This window comes from Arvicola amphibius, chromosome 1 (genome assembly GCF_903992535.2).
Source record: "Arvicola amphibius chromosome 1, mArvAmp1.2, whole genome shotgun sequence".
In the NCBI taxonomy this organism is placed as follows: domain Eukaryota; kingdom Metazoa; phylum Chordata; class Mammalia; order Rodentia; family Cricetidae; genus Arvicola; species Arvicola amphibius.
Window position 1 is genome coordinate 153,695,721 of NC_052047.1, and position 6,395 is coordinate 153,702,115.

Consider the following 6,395-nt stretch of genomic DNA (forward strand, 5'->3'; position numbering starts at 1 on the left):
AATGCAAATCAAAATGACTGTGAGGAATATGGTGTAAAGGAACACTCCTCCATTGCTGGTGGGAGTGTAAACTGGCACCACCCCTTTGGATATCAGTATGGCAATTTCTTAGAAAATTAGGAAACAACCTACCTCAAAGCCCAGCAATACCACTCTGGGTCATGTACCCAAAGGATGCTCAATTATACTATAAGGACATTTGTTGAACTATGTTCATAGCAGCATTATTTGTAATAGCCAGAATCTGGAATCAACTAAATGCTCGTCAACTGAAGAAGAGATAAAGAAAATGTGGTACATTTATACAATGGAGTACTACTCAGCAGTAAAAAAAAACCAATAACATCTTGAAATTTGCATGCAAATGGATGGACCTAGGAAAAACCATCCTGAGTGAGGTAACCCAGACCCAGAAAGATGAACATGGTATGTACTCACTCATAAATGGATACTAGCTGTAAAACAAATAAAAGAAGTTAAAAAGGAGAATGAAGAACTAAGTTCAACTTTCCTATTTTCTTTGTTCGCCAGCAGATGAGGTGTTTTTCTCATGCTGAGTGAATAGAGGAGCAAGATTGGAGAGAAATCATATGGAGAGAGTGGCCGCCAAGGAGAAGGATGGGACTGACCCACCTATGTAAATTGTATTGACAAGCAAAGAGTTGTAGGGGAAAGATGAGATGAGGGGCTACAATTTTGGAAAGAATATTCTTCATACTGGGTTGGGGACAAACATAGCCAAAGAGGTTTTATTTTTGATATTTTGATAGTGTTTGGATGTTACCACTGAAGTAGAATTTTCTCTTGTCAACAAAATCACAAACCATAAGAAACAATGTAAACTCAAATTTCTAAAAATGACTGTCCTTTCTAGCTGAGCTCCTCAAACTAGCCCGAGGAAGTAGCCTTTTGGCTTGTTAATAAAACCCCGTGTACAATCTTAGTTACCTAAATTGGTTCATTATCATTTTTACATAAGAAATCAGAAGAGTTGGCTGTGTGGAAATACAATAATGCTTAGAGGGTATCCTCTTCTGTACCTTTTGAAATTATAATTGCATAATTTCCCCTTCATTTTTCTCACTCCAAACCCTTCCATATAATCCTCCTTGACATCTGTGATATTTTGAATGTAATTGACCCCCAATATTCTCATAGGGAACAGCACTATTGGGAGGCGTGGCTTTGTTGGAATAAGTATGGCCTTGTTGAAGGAAGTGTGTCATTGTGGAGATGGGCTTTGAGGTCTCATATATGTTCAAGCCATGCCAAGTATTGTAGACAACTTCCTGTTGCCTGTGCAAGACATAGAACTCTCAGCCACCTCTTCAGCATCATGTCTGCCTGCATGCTGCCATACTCCCCCCCCCATGATGATAATGGACTAAACCTCTTAAACTGTAAGCCACTCAAATGTTTTTCTTTATAAGACTTGTCATGATCATGTCTCTTCAATGCAACAGAAACTCTAACTAAGCCAAAGGTTGGTACTAGGAGGATGTATTTCTGTACTAGGCTGGGCCATGTTTTTGTTTGGAGTAATAAGGACTTTGGGTTAGGGAAGCAGTGGAATGCTTTAAATGCTACTTAATGGGCCATACTAGTTGAAGACAGTGACTCCAAGAGTTATTTGAACTGTGGGAAACTGACTCAAGAGGTTTTAGAGAAGAAGAATATTAATATATAACCTAGAGGCTGCTCTTGTGATACTTTGGTGAAGAATGTGGCTGTTTCTGCCCTTGTCTGAACTGTCTGCCTGATGCTGAAGTGAAGAGATGTGAATTAATTCCACTGGGACAGGAAAGCAACCTGGTATTGATTTGTCATGTGATTATTATTGATCATTCTTATATAGATTTATAATGAAAAGGAGCAAGCTGAGAAAGGAAAAATACAAAATGTACAATTTGAGAAGAAAAAGACCACTAGAAAGTGGAATGGAGATAGTCTTATTTTCAAGGGGATAAACAGATTAAGAAATGGAATACAGGGAGTGGAGACCTCAGGGCAAGATCCCATCCAGCTATGTTTCCAACTTGTGAAAAGGAATTAAAGAAAAACTTAAAGCAGAATGTGGTGGTACACCCTTTTAATCCCAGCACTCAGAAAGCAGAGGCTGGTGAATCTCTGATTGAGGCCAGCCCAGTCTACAGATCCCATTTCAGGACAGCCAAGATTAGGCAGTGAAACAAACCACTGAAAACAGAATGTTGAAGATGTAATTGAATAAAAGACCATGTTCTAGCCACACTAAGCAGCAGAACTTGGCAGCTTTGGCCATGTGGTTCTGGAGTTAAGTTAATTTCATAGAGGGATCTATGGAATTTGTCTCCATGACTAAGGAAAGCCAGTGAGGCCAGACGTGTTAGGGTTGTCCTTCAATGAAGATTTAGAAAGGTCATTGTGTGAAGCTGTGAAGTTGATGTCTGGATTGCCTTGGGGACTCTAAGATATTAGAGATGCCAGAGTCATGGGATACCTGTCAATGAAAGCTGCGAACAGGAAAGGAACCAGTCCAAGAGAAAGGAGCGTGTTACAGTCAACCAAGCTGAAAGGAATTGGAGATGGGAAGAGCATTTTGACATCAAACATGGAGATGCAGAGCTTGGGTTTTGCCCAACCGGTATTTGATTTTGCTTTGGTCCACTGTTTCCTTGCTATGCTCTTTCCCTACATTTTGGACTGGCAATGAACATCCTGTGCATTTTATGTTGGAAGTATGCGATTTGTTTTTAGATTTTGATTTTATAGGGGATTACAGTTAAAAGACTACATGAATTTCAGAAGAGACTTTGAATTTTAGACTTTTAAATATTGTTGGACTGTAATAGATTATAAGAACTTTTGAAGTTGAACTCAATGCATTTTGGATTATGGTATTGTTACGAGCTTATGAGGGTCAGGGAATGGAATGTGGTGGTATGAATGTAATAGACCTCCATAAGCTCACAGGGAATGACACTGTTGGGAGGTGTGGCTTTGTTGGAATAGGTATGTAGAAGGAAGTATGTCAGTGCAGAGATAGACTTTCAGGTCTGATATGTATGTATATATATATACATATATATTTTTATATGTATATATGTAAATATATACATATATAGTTAACCATCTTGGTCTGTATAATGTTACTGCATTAATTAATTAATTAATTGGCACTAGATAAACAATTGGTGTGCTCTTCCCTGGGGAAGACTGCTTCTATCTTTCTCAGCATTCCTTAATTGCCTGAGTCCTTTGCGTAGGGTTGAGACCTTTGGCCTTTTCTCCATGCACTTTGGAATGTCTATTGCCATTGTCTTTGCTCAATTCCTGTTTAGGCAGCCATGTTGGTGAGACTTTATGAGTGAGGGCATCATCTTAAAAGAAGGTATCATAACTTTTGTCTACTTGACACAAACTGAGACATACCTGGGAAAAAGGAAGCTCAGTTGAGGAGTTGCCTTCATCAGAGTGGCCTGTGGGCATGTCTGTGAAGGAATTTTCTTAATTTCTAACTGATGTAGGAAGATTCAGCCCACTGTGGTACCATTCCTGAGTAGGTAAACCCGCATTATGTAAGGAAGAGAGCAGAGCAAGCCAGGGCAGCAAGTGAGTAAGTTGTATTTCTCTAAGGTTTCTGTTTCAAGTTCCTGCCCTGGCTTCCTCAAAGATGAACTGGACCCTGTAAGATGAAATAAACTCTTTAGTTACCACCTTAGTTTTTGCCAGTGTTTTATCTTACCAACAGGAAACCAAACAAAAATGAAAGGAAAGGCTGCTGCCAAAAGCATCAAATAGTGTTTGAAAAAGATAAAGAAGCCAGGTCAATAGACTCCCAGTGACCAAATTATTTTGACAATAATAACAACAAAATACAAGAAAAACCATGATTGTTGAAAATGTCTTGTTATCTTAGCTGCTTTTCTAATGTTGTAAAGAGACACTGTGATCTTGGCATGTTATAGAAGAGTTTATTTATGGCTTACAGTTTCTGAGGGTTAGAGTTTGTTACCATCATGGGGGCATAGCATCGGCAAGCAGACATAGTGCTAGAGCAGTATCTTGGAGCTCACATCTATGACACAGCCACAAGGAAGGGAGAGCTCACTGTGGAGGGCAGGAGTCTTTGGGACCTCAGAGCCCACCTCTAGTGACACATCTCCAACGAGGCCTAATCCTTCCCAACTGCTCCAACTAGAACTAAGTATTCAAATATGAAGCAATGAGGGCCATTCTCATTCAAGTTACCAAGTTTGTCTCTGGGTGGTTGTAAGTTCACTATGAGCCACAAAAGAGAAGATTTCAAGCATCACTCGAAGCGACTATCATACCTCTAAGATGTGAACATACTAGCACAAAGTTCATTTTTCATTGTTTTAACTTATTTGGCGGGGAATTAAAATATGTCTATGCATATTTTGTTCCTGTAAGTTTTCATCCATTCTTGAAGTACAAATAAATATACAAAGATATAAGTATTCATGTGTTTAAACATGAAAGGATAGATGTTGTAAGAACAATATGTGATTCACTAGAAGTATAAGAGACAACAAAGAGTTGGCCCTCATGATAGGTTTAATATATTTTACAGCTATAAGGGTGAGGATTGAGCAACCACTGATTTAAGGGTGATAATAAATAAATAAATAGATAAAAAGTGTGACAAATTATCAGAACGTTCCATCGAATAGCATTCATCATAGTTGGCCTGCAATTACTTAATTGATGTAAAATCTTGATTGTAGTGATGGGAGCAGCAGGCAGGCCTGCTTTTCGTCCCGCCCGGCTCCTGGCCGCCTGGCTAGCTTATGCCCCAAAATAACAACACACAAACTGTATTCATTTAAACACTGCCTGGCCCATTAGTTTCAGCCTCTTATTATCTAATTCTCACATCTTGCTTAACCCATTTCTAATAATCTGTGTAGCACCACAAGTGGTGTCTTACTGGGAAAGATTCAGCATGTCTGACCTGGCAGCTGGCTCCATTGCATCTGTCCCAGAGAGGAGAGGCAGGGCAATTGCCTGAGGCATCTGCCTCACTCCCAGCATCTTGTTCTGTCTACTCCACCCACCTATGTTCTAACCTATCAGGCCAAGCAGTTTCTTCATTAATTAACCAATGAAACAGCAGATAGAAACACTCCTACATCACTTGATGGTGATTCTATGCATTATACCAAAGGTTTATGGGGTTATTCACATATTTATAATTATTATAATTAGGTGTGTCAACATATTGCTGGGGAAAAGGGGGTGAATAGGCAATAATGTTTAGGGAAAACTAAAAGTTTTCATGACTCTAAATGAACACAAGGATTCCATTTTTGTGATTTGCACATATGTGTGTGGTTTGTGCGTGTGTGGTGAATGTATGTGCTCCACGTGGGTGTAGAGGTCAGAGGAAGATGTTTGCTGTCCTTCTAACTCCACCCTGAAGTCCTCTGAGGAAGGGTCTCTTACTCAGCTGGAACTAGGCTGATGACCAGAAAGCTCCTGCAGACCATCGCTGTCCCTCATAGCTCTGAGCTTATGGGTACATGGGGACATTTTTATTTCTTACCTTTTTTATTGATTATATTTATTCATTGGCAATTTTATACATGTATGAGCTACAATCTTTTAACTTTCCCTTCTGTCCCACCTCTGTCATGCCCCTTTTCCTTTGAGCCCCTTTCTCATATTCATGACTTTTTGGGTTGTTTCATGATCCCAATTCTTTTTTAAAAATTTATTTATTTTATGTTACAGTCACAGCCTCCTCTCCCTCCTCTTCTCTCATTCCCTCCCCCCTCAATCCACTCTTCCTCTGTAATTGCTTAGAAAGGGGCGTGCCTCCATCGGGCTTCAGCAAAGCATGGCATATCAACCTGCTATAAGACCAAGCACCTCCAAGCACATCCTCCTGTATTCAGGCTGGGCAAGGCAATTCAGCATGAGGAATAAGTTCTCAGGAGTTAGTCAAAGCACTGGGGACAGTCCCTGCTCCCATTGCTGAAAGTCCCACAAATAGACCAAGCTACATAGCTGTCACATATATGCAGAGAGCCTAGATTGGTCCCATGCTGGCCCCCCGGATGTTAGTTCAGACTCTGTGTATTCCTGTGAGTCAGGCTAGTGGTTTCTGTGGGCTTGAATACTAATAAAATACACATTTCAAAATGTGTATGATAGGTGACAAACATTTAAAATACAGTGCAAATAGGAGTAATTAAGATTGAAACGTCCTTGTCACCAGTGACTATGGGACGAAACTTGACACCCTCAGTAAAATAAGGAAAAGTGAAATTCTTATAAATCCATGTAAATATGCTAAATTAATAAATAGCTATTAAAAAAAGTAAAAAGATATTTCAGGGCAAATGACAGTGGGAATACATTATTTCCATGAGCAGACTTCTAAGAGGGAAGGT